The sequence below is a fragment of the Ictalurus punctatus genome, chromosome 29 (genome assembly GCF_001660625.3).
Source record: "Ictalurus punctatus breed USDA103 chromosome 29, Coco_2.0, whole genome shotgun sequence".
In the NCBI taxonomy this organism is placed as follows: domain Eukaryota; kingdom Metazoa; phylum Chordata; class Actinopteri; order Siluriformes; family Ictaluridae; genus Ictalurus; species Ictalurus punctatus.
In genome coordinates this window covers 15,092,740-15,103,756 of record NC_030444.2, presented here as the reverse complement: position 1 = coordinate 15,103,756, position 11,017 = coordinate 15,092,740, and the positions used below count along the sequence as shown (strand labels likewise).

The 11,017-nt window shown below is 38.4% G+C and overlaps 1 long non-coding RNA gene across 1 annotated transcript; it reads right to left on the bottom strand.

Moving 5' to 3' along the window:
• Positions 1–1,608: 1,608 nt before the first annotated feature.
• LOC128629440 (uncharacterized) lies at positions 1,609–3,398 on the bottom strand. The gene is made up of 3 exons (XR_008393792.1): positions 3,194–3,398; positions 3,009–3,122; positions 1,609–2,016 (listed from the first exon to the last, which is right to left on the bottom strand). It is a non-coding gene; the product is annotated as an uncharacterized LOC128629440 (long non-coding RNA).
• Between the last annotated feature and the right edge of the window lie 7,619 nt (positions 3,399–11,017).

Sequence of the window (11,017 nt, the reverse complement as noted above, 5' to 3'; positions counted from 1 at the left end):
ACTTATGAATATTCATCGTTTTGACTTCTTATCTTACAATATTTAAAGATTTTTTTTTTTACATTTATCCTATAAAATGGTGACAAAAGAAAATGACTTAAATTCACATTATGGACACTGTCAAAGTTAAGAAATTATGTAATGGTTTACAGATTTAAAAAAAAAGAGTAAAAAACCTAAATCCTGCTGTGATGATCAATGTTTAAGAAAAAGTTGTTTTTATTTTCTCAAAGATATCGTGTATTTATTGTTTTTTTTAAAAAAAAAAAAAAAAAAACCCTCCAGCTTTATCTACTCATGAGATTGTCTGAGAATATTAAGTTTTTAATCTCAAAATAATTTCATTTAATAATACTCAAAATGAAATGTTTACTATTTAATTAAGAAAAAATGTTTAATATAAAAATATTTAATACAGTTTATAAATAACATGCTAACAATTTTCATTTAAAAAAAAACCCTCAAAAGGTTGATGGTTCAAAAATCACTGTTCCATGATAAAAAGAATTTAAAAAAAAAAAAAAAAAAAAAAAAAAAAAAAACCCTTGACAAAAGTCGACATAAGAAACAGATCCGTATGATTTTTTTGTATGTAGATGGAATAATATAGATTACATAAATATTCCGAATTTTGTTACTTGAAAATGGTCAATATTTCAAGAAAGTCAAATTTTCAGAACAAGAGAATCAATATTAAGAATGAATCAAATTCAGGCAGGAATAGAAAAAAAAAAAAAAAAAGTCAACATTTAAAAAAAAAAAAAATATGATAACGCTAATAAGCCAAGGTGTTGACGTACAGCTTTCAAAAATTGAAAAATTAACTACCCCCCCCCTCTACTGATCGCATTTTTACATTTTTTTTTTTCCCCACTAAAATTTACAACAACCTTCCGGGACTTCAAAATCTAATTGTTTGATTGCTTGGTTTCTTTTCGCTGCTTTGTTTAACCGCCTGTTCATCTGTAAACAAATTCCCATCAGCACCACGGCTGTTTTTGTTCGTATCCGCTTGAATTCTGTGTTTTTATTAATGCGTTGCAGGAACCGTAGAGCGGTGCTCGCCTTGTTTGCGTTTGTGTATAGGCACGGAAATTTTTTCCCCTGGCCCACTGGCTGTATGAATCATTCAAAATGCCTGATCTGGTTTCATTTGCATAGGGTAAAGAAATTGGGGTGGGGAGAAAAAAAAAAAATCAAATCACAAAGCTGTCACCACAATGTGACAGCTTATTGACTATTTCTTTCTATGACTTCTGTGATAAACAAGGCTATTCAAGAAAGACAAGCAGTGTAGCATCATTTTCTTTTATTCATTTTAGATGGAGAAGGGTGTGTTTGTTTGCGCTCGCGTGCTCTCTCATCTCGACAGTTCTTTTTCTGGGACTTCGCGTAGCGGATGATGAGAGCAGATCTTTGTCCGGAGGCATTGCCTCACAGCTCACTTCCTGCTTCCTCATGGGGGATGCGCCACATCATGCATCATGGATGCGTTTGTTTTTCGTCACCCAAAGCACTGAGAGGAATTGCATTCTGGGTACATCAGCATTGTTTATTCATCACACCAGCTGCTCAGTGGGTCGTTAATAAAACACATGAACACACAACTAGACGTAAAGCTTTAATAGACAAGCCTGTTTTTGTCTTTGGGAATTCTGCTTCTGTGCTACTTCCCGAGTTCTTTCTGCGCGTCAGCGAATCAGACAGTGACGGCAGGGTGTGAGATGAGATGGGAGCTAAAATCGAACCCTGCTTCAACATTAACATGCGACAAAAAAACAACAAAAAAAAAAAAAACATCTGAGCGTTCATTTCTCTACGCAGAGCCATGATTTCAGAGATTCAGTGGTGGACTGTAATGGAATACATGCAATTGATTACTGTGTTTAGAGTCATGATGTTACTTGGTTTACTTTTCCAGCATCTTCTGCATATTTGAGCCCTTTTCCAGGAGCGTCGATACGATGTTCAGATCCGTCTTTTCACACCGAGGACGACTGAAGGACTCGCACACGACTATTACAAAAGGTGCAAACATTCACTGACGCTCGAGAAGGCAACACGATGCATTAAGAGCCTTTGGGGGTGTGTGTGTAAGCTTTTGAACAGGATGATCGGCATGAATTGTTATTTTGTATAAAAATCTCATTTTTCTTTCCATTTAGTACCACCCTTCAGAAGCTACATACAGTATTTATACATTTCCCAGAAGACAAAACAACAATTTACTCCGACCATCCTGCTGCCACGCGTGATGTCACGCCCGTACACGCATTACACGGAAATCCTGAGAGTTTTACTACAGCCGAGTGGTCGTTATGTTTTAGAAGTTCCTGCTTATCTATTTGAAAGACTTTTCAATCACAGTACAGAATAGAAGCTTGGATACTTAAGCAGATCTTTATTGCTTCTTTCTATTAAATATTAAATAATGCAATTACTCCAAGTGAATCCAACAGAGCAATCATCTCAATCAAGTACAATTCAACAGTTATTGCTATTCCACAATTGGATTACTTTTTCCCCCACTAAGGGTCAGTACATAGATTATTAGCATAGCGTGGATTAGAACGGCAACTTAGAAGAAGGGGAAATGATTAAACATTAAACTCAGTATTCCAGATGGAGCTGTGAGTCACATGCTAACATACTTATGAAAATATATAAAGAGTTGCTGGGACTGTATCCATAGCCCTTAAGGAGTCTAAATATTATGAAAGGGTAGTCGCAAACTTCTGGAAGTATGTTGTAGACTTCTATTTAGTAACCGATTTTTACACCAGAGGGACAAGTGAAGAACCTTTAACCCTTTGTCCACCTTTTTCTTTTTGGAAGACACGGGTGATTATCTCAAATAATCTGACAGGATTTTTTTGTCAAGGTTTAAAATTTAAGATGGCTGAGCTTAAATTTTAAAAAAAGTTGTTCAGGGTTTAGCTTAAAGCATTTACTAGCTCAAAAGGCAAGTAGAACAGTTATGGATAAAAAAAAAAAAATCAAACACATACCTCATTTGAAGGGATGGAAAAGTCCTCGGGACCGAGTACCTCATCGTTGCGTAGACACAAACTGCTTTCACGAGCAAATCCGAAGTCCACCTTTCTCCAATTCTCATAGCTTTCCTGAGAAAACACACTTGAACTCTTACATCACTGAAACAAACACTTGCGACCCAGCGGAACGCCTCTCTTACCCACTACATCTGTAGGAAAGCTCCATGTGCCGTCATGAATCGTTAAGAGAACGCTTCTTCCCACAGGATAAAAACACAAAGGCTCATGAATAATTATGAGACACCGATGCATCATCAACACACGATGGTACATTGCCACATCACTGCTTGTGCCGAGAATTTTAAACAAGGAAGAAAATCCCCAAATTAGCCAGTTCTCTCCTAGAACTCAAATTAATAGATACTAAGGAAAGGGAGGGGGACAGACCTTAAATAGTGAGCCTGATTGGGAAATGAAAAACAGATGTGCATAATTAAGGGAGGAAATGGAGCAGACAACCAAAGAAGAAGTTCAGACAGGTGAGGGAGGGTGCCCTCTAGTGGACTGGGGAGGAATTGTCCATGGAGGCTGTGACATGAACACAGTATAAAGAATCCAGTTCTGAAGTTCTGCCACATGAACATAGTATAGAGAACGAGGTTCTGAGGTTTTGCCACATGTACACACTATGGAGAACCAAGTTCTGAGGTTTTGCCACATGTCCATGGTATAGAGAACCCGTTTGTGAAGTTTTGCCACATGTACACACTATGGAGAACCAAGTTCTGAGGTTTTGCCACATGTCCATGGTATAGAGAACCCGTTTGTGAAGTTTTGCCACATGTACACACTATGGAGAACCTAGTTCTGGGGTTTTGGATGGTGGCAGGAGGAGGGAAGTGAAGAAGCTTGTGTACACTGCAGTCGGAGGGTTGAAGCAGTTCATTTCTCTTCAATCTGTTTGGAAAGGCGAGATCAAAGAGCCGAGGTTGACAAAAGAAGAAGAATAATAATAAGAGGAAGAAGAGCAGTTCTGTTTCTCCACAGCGCTACACTGCTGACTGGTACAGCGCACTCGTTTGTAATTTTTCATGCATTTTTCATCCGCTGAGGGGGAAACAAACAGAAGCCTCCAGCACTTCATTCACACACTTCCTGACCGGGTCTCTCGGGTCGGAACTGGGAATGAAGTGTGGCAGGGAATCGATGGTGTGCCAGAACACGTCTACACGCTACTCTGTATTACAGCTAACTCAGCTAATCGAGAACACACTGATTAGCAACTGATACTCACTGAACACAGCCAGCTCTTTTATTGTAATAGCAATATAATATAATATCATATCATATATAATATAGTATTATATAATATAATATTAATTAACTATATAAACATTATAGCTTAATAAAAATAAACAATCTGTAAACCAATTATATTGTTTACAAAATTAATTTAACTTATCCAAAGATATAACGTTATCGAAAAATAAACTTAGTTTTGGGATTATTAGGCTTTTCTTCTTAATATTTACTTATTTATTTATGCTTATGAATGATAAATGTTCTTTCTTAATATAAAACAAACAAATGAAAAGTAATCAGTTATATACTGTTATATTTCTAACAAGTCTGTAACAATCATACAGCTCTTTTTGTAAAAAATGTATTATTAATAATGGAAAACAGCAGGTCTTTGTTATGAATTTATTATTATTTGAAAATATTGATTTATGTATAAATAAATGAATGGAAAGATTGACAAATAAATGAACTACATTATCCAGCTTAACTCCTGAGCACAGGCCATCACCACAGCTCCCAGTGGTCCCAGAGGCGGATCTGGAATTCGGTTCTGGTTTCATTCGGCTGGTCCGTGTGGAGCTCGGAGCAGAGTTTCAGCTCAGAGTATTAGTGGTTGCTGCATTAAGCAGCTAGCGGAGGGAAATCAGGGGAACTGGGCTGTGTCAGAGTTCACGGACATCTTAACCTCAAAAAAATGTAGCAGGGTGAGTGGGAGCCTATGGGGAACACTGGGGTCAAGGAGCAGGAACAGCACACACACATAAACACACACACACACACACACACACACACACACACACACACACACACACACACTGCTGAGTTTAGACTGATTTTTCTTAGATCCCCAGTGGTTAAAAAAGTTCTCCATCTTCCCTGAGCTTTCTGTGTCTCTTCTTACAGAAGTCTAGTTTCGTGTTCTCTCAGTATTGGTGACAAAAAATCAAAAAAAAAAAAAAGAAGAAGAAGAAGATATTTTTGTGTTCGCCAAAAATCTCAAAATCCACACAAAAGACCTGAAAGCAGGCCAATACGTTCAGGCATCAGAAAAGAGAGACACGGTTTCTTCTTTCTTTCTCAGCCTTTGTGGGTAAACGAGGTCACATAATAAAAATAAACTTCATTTGTCCCAGATTTAAATATCTCCTTCTCATTAATATTGACTGATTTAGTATTGCGTAATATTTTTGTATAATTATTATTGCATTATTTATTGAGAAACTGTGAAATAACGTCAGTTATTGGTGCTGTACTCAGACACTGGGACAGAATTAACTGTGACTGGTGTTTTTCTCTGAACTTCACTCACACCTGTGTGACATGGCAACATGGAGTGAGTGAGTCACTTTTTTTTTTTTTTTTTTTTTTTTTTTTTAGGTTTTTCTGAGTCTTTCTGAATCTTTGAGTCCTTCTGAATCTTTGAGTCTTTCTGTATCTCTCTGAGTCTTTCTGAATCTTTTTTTTTTTTTTTTTAAGTTTTTCTGAGTCCTTCTGAATCTTTGAGTCTTTCTGAATCTCTCTGAGTCTTTGCGAGTCTTTCTGAATCTTTGAGTCTTTCTGAATCTTTGAGTCTTTCTGAATCTTTGAGTCTTTCTGAATCTCTCTGAGTCTTTTTGAGTCTTTCTGAATCTTTGAGTCTTTCTGAATCTTTGAGTCTTTCTGAATCTCTCTGAGTCTTAAGAGTCTTTCTGAATCTTTTGAATCTTTCTCAAGTCTCTAAAATCAGATGGTTTTATAAAAACCATAAAAACATTTTTGATTCTCTCTGAACTTCTTCAGCGGCTCACACAGCAGCTAATACAACACCGAGAGCTGTTTTACAAAAAGAAATAAATAAAATGATCAATAAAGACAAAAATGACATGAAATAGAATAAAAGTGCAATAAATTTTACACATATTTAAACATTTTAGTTAAAAAAATCTATTAGTCTGGATTTTTTTTTTTTTTTTTTTTTTTTGCGGAGGCTAAAATGACTTTAATTCCTGTTTCCTGTTTAAAAATAATAAATAAAAGATAAAAGGTAGCTTCATTTTGCTGTCCGGTAGTCGTGTCTTTGTAAACTTTGTTCTGACAAAAGATAAGAAAAACCTATTATTCATTAACGCACATGCTATTTTGCTATTTATTTTGGGATATTTACATTACATTTTCATATCTATATTTTGTTGCATATTTTCTTTTGAATTTCTTTCCACATTTTGACCTCCATCATGGTGGGAAGCATCCTATTTTCCGAGCTCGGTCAGCGACGGAGCAGCTTATTATCGCCCTCACAGCTGGCTGCTGCTGACTTTTGTTCAGGGAGCTGTTTACTCGTTCAGGCAGACACCTTATTATTATTGTTTTTTTTTTTCTTCTTTGTGCAACTTTATGCCCTAATTTATTGTTTAGGAGAAGTGAAGAATGAAATCGGAATGCTGGGAAGTAAAGCAGGCTGGAGAACACGTGACGTTTAATTTGTCCTGAACGACTTTTTAAGGCTAATGTTGCGTAGAGAACGGCGGAAGGCATTAGCGGCGCTAATGCTAATCTGTGTGGGTAAATGTGCTTTCTGAAAGTCACATGTGCCGGTAAGAGAACTTTGATTCGGGGTCGTGTGTGGTGTTAGATTTGATTCAATCGTCAGTGAGGATGTTAAATCCTGCTTTAATCCTCATGCTCTAGTGCATCAACTGTAAGATCAAAAGTAGCATGGAGTAACTCTTACAGCAATCGCGTTATTTACAGTTAGAAATGAGGAATTATGGGAAAATAATCAACGACAGGGTGGCGTGATGAAGAGTTACCGTTACCGCACTGATTCGTTTCCTATAACAGCACGTCCCCAAGTCTTTTATTCCTCTTACACTGCAGCAAATTCACAACTTTTAAAATTCTTTTATTCGTTAAAGAAAGGCATGCATTTTTATCCATTTATAGTTACGTTTAATTTTGCGGAACATCCAAGAAACGGCTTAGGTCCTGTTCTTAATTACACTGGTACGCTCTTTTAACGCTCCTAAAGGGTTCTTCATAAACCTGCAGATTTTTGTAGCAGAACACTACAACAGTGAACGTCCTCATCAGAAAGGGCTACAAGAACCCTTGAAGAACCCACAGAGAAGCCTTTCTGATATAAAAACACTCAACATACAGTAGAACCTTCCCCTTTTCTCCTAGATGGAGGCTAAGAACCCTTGGAGAACCTTATTTGGAGTGGAAACAGTAACTCTATCACTGATTATTTGACTATAACAGCACAACATGGAGTGCGTTATTCCTGCATATTGTTATTATTTATCCTTATATCCTTATTCCTGTGATTTTCCGCCTGTGTTTTATCCGATCTGTATCTGTGTCTCTCTCTTTCTATGCACCATTTAATTAAAATGAGCAGAAAGGCTAAAAGTTCAGAGGCGAGACACGAGAGCCGCCGGTGCTCTAACATAATGCTGTGTTCAATGTTCCGGTGCAGAACGCTCGATTGATCTACATTTAGTGAAGCTTTTAGCACCGTCTCAGGCTGTAAGTCGTGAGTGTGGAGCAAACAGCCCGAGAGAATGCGTATCGATCCGTTCCCCGTGCCGTAAAAGCCGCAGGAACACGGCCGGCTCGGGGTCGGCGTTAATTGCAAAGTGATGCAGCCAATTTCTTAAAGACGCCATAAATGTTTTCATCTTAATAACAATGAATTAAACCGAAAGAGCAGCACAGAACTGACCTTGAACCCGCGGCGTCCATTAGCGCTGATGAAATTATTTCACTAATTGTTCGAAATGATACTAAACTTCTGTATTTCAGAGGATTTACACACTTAAGGGTTCTTCAGGTGTCCTTCTGGAGGAAAGTTCTACGTAGGACCGTTCAAGACTCTATCAGAAAGCCTTTACGGAAGCTAAGAACTCTTAATTATCCAATAAACCCTTAAAAAACTCCTTCTAAAACCCTTTCTGATATGGAAACACTCTGTCCTCCATAGAACCTTCCCCCAAAAGGAACCCTGAAATCTTTTAAAGCTAAAGAGCTACACGTTTAGAAACAAAGAAAAATGACTCGACAATGACGGGATTTTCCCCAGGATTAATCATTTCTCATTCAGCTCGGTCAGTAAGTGAGCTCTACTGACCCCCAGATTACTGACCCAACACAAATGGTCTCCATGTGAGCTTCTTCTCCATCCTTGGTGAACTATCCAAGAGAATATCTGAGTGAATGTCCTGTACAGGGAACCGTAGAGCTCTTCTTAAATCCTCTCTTTAATTAATGAGGGATTAAAGATGCGTTTTATTACCCCTCCTGCATCTGATTAAGAAAAAGCACATCGTCTATTACAACTTCATTTCTGCTCATTTTAATTCGGCCTTTATCATCAGCGCCGCGAGTCTGAATGAAAAACCTTCCCCCGCTGATTCATTAATGACACGTTTAAGGTGAAAACGCTGCAAATTCAAATCCAGAATAAGCATACACTTGAATTATTTAATTAATTAATGTATTTATTTATTATGTACCCAGCTATCCGCTTGATTCACATTACATGAGGTGTTACCTACCAGTTAAGCCTATTTCATAATGACAAATTATACTACGAATATATAAATGACATACAAACTGTGCTGTGTTCTATCAGACCACCCGATTTGTAGGCGAGCAAAAATATTGGAACATGTGACTGACAGGTGTGTCCTGTTTAAATAAATAGCTCTACTATTTATTAATAGTATAGGGGGGGGGGGCTTTATCGTGATATTCTCCTTCACAGCACCGACAGGAAACGTTTCATTAATCCTCAGTAGCGCGGCGCCGTAATGACCCCTTTATTCCTGCTCATAACAAAGCATGTGGACTTTCAACAGAAAACACATCACAGCTCGGAGCAAGGAACAGGAGATTCCAATCACAGCGGCACTTCAGCACTGGGAACTGCAGTATTTATGTTAATCATCAGGTGGTGCGATGAAGCAGCTGAGTCACTGTTCCCACTCTGCAGATGATTATTTTCCAATAACACTGTTTTATTACCGGAGGTGTGAATGAGTCAGTGAGTATTAATGAGCATTAAGACTACTATGAGCACTGGATTTAATTAAAGCTAGACTTGGCAGGAAGAAACCGAGCTGCTCAAACAAGACCAAAAAATATCTGCGTGTGGTGCGGTCACAGAAAACGAATCAGTGTAATGTTTCATTTATTAAACCAGTATGAGGGGGGTGTGGGCTCATCCACAATACAGGTGGCTTTGCAGACGCTTTGTTTAATGCTCCATTTAAAAATATAAGCCAAGGTTCTGTTACCGTGAACAAATTTTATGGTATTGTATATATTTTTTTAAGTTCTTTTAAAGCCAACTTAAAAAACTTTTTTGTGCTTATTAATATTTATGAACTTGTACTGATTCATTTTGCACTCGAGTTCACTCGTGAAGGTGCAGAACTGCGAGGAAGTGTGAGATATGGACACGAGAAGACACGTCTCTGTAACGTTAAGTCGAGCGTCAGATGATTTTACCTCGACTCGTTGGTGTGAGATCTCAGGAGAGAGAGGATACGGTGGTATCAGCTCTACATCTGTGCTGTGATGTTAGTCTGAGTTTGACGGATATTGGGATTAGATCGGCTTCTCTTCACGCCCGGTCCTGGGATTCTCCATTCAGCCTTCAGAAAAGCTTCAGAGCTTCACAGAGCAAGTTCTGAGAGTCGCGAAAATCGACATCCGGTCTGCGATTGAACTCCGAGTCGCTCCGGTTACGCAGCAGTGTGTCCATCTCACTGTCCTCCGGGTGACCGCCATTTTACTTCACATGCCTCGGGATTGGATTTGATGATTCCTTTCTTCTTACATTTTTACACAATTCCTTTACGTAGCCGTGATTTTTTTTTTTTTTTTTACAAATCATAGGATTCGTAAGTGATTTTTTAGCCATTTTATCGATTGATTCTTTATCTATTTACCAGGTCTTTAAGTGCTAAACATGGTTGTAAATGTTTCAACTGCCGAAGTGTGCGGTTTAATTAATTGTTAATTAATCGGATGGAAGGAAATTCTGATAAACAATCAAACACGCAGACAGACAAACATACAAAGGAACAGCGAACCAAGAAAAAGATCATCAGGATGAAGGCGTCACACTAAAACCACCCAGATACCGACTTCCGGGAATAAACAAGACTAATTTTTATAGCCTTCCTTATAATGTCAACCAATCAGTCTTCAGGGGCGGGGCATAGCAGGCCGGTAGGTAGGCGGGCTGCAATGCAAGAGAGAGAATAGACAAACAAGGAACCTACAGAGGACAGACGGCCTAGCCATCGCACCTCCCTGCAATAAACAGAGCCCCAGAAGGGTCTAAAACTGTAACCACCAGATTAGGGCCACTGCCTCTTTTTCCACTACAGAGTAATTCAGTCGGTGTCGATTGAATTTGCGTGAAAAGAAGCAAACATCTACCATGCTCAATCAAACGGGGGCATGATGGTATATCCCAAACCAGAGAGCGATCGATTCTCATCGGTTTAATCTGAATCTCCGAGAGTCTGACAAGTGCCTCGACTGATATCAAATAGGAAGAATTATCCAATCTCCATGTAAGAACAGGTTCTGATGGAACTTTGGAATCTTCGTAGGACCCCACATCACTTTCAAAACTTCTGGTAGACGTTACAATCTTCCTATCAGAAGCATACGCTACCGACTTGCTGTCAACATCCTTTCCCAAAACCTGAGAGTGAGGAGGGACGTAA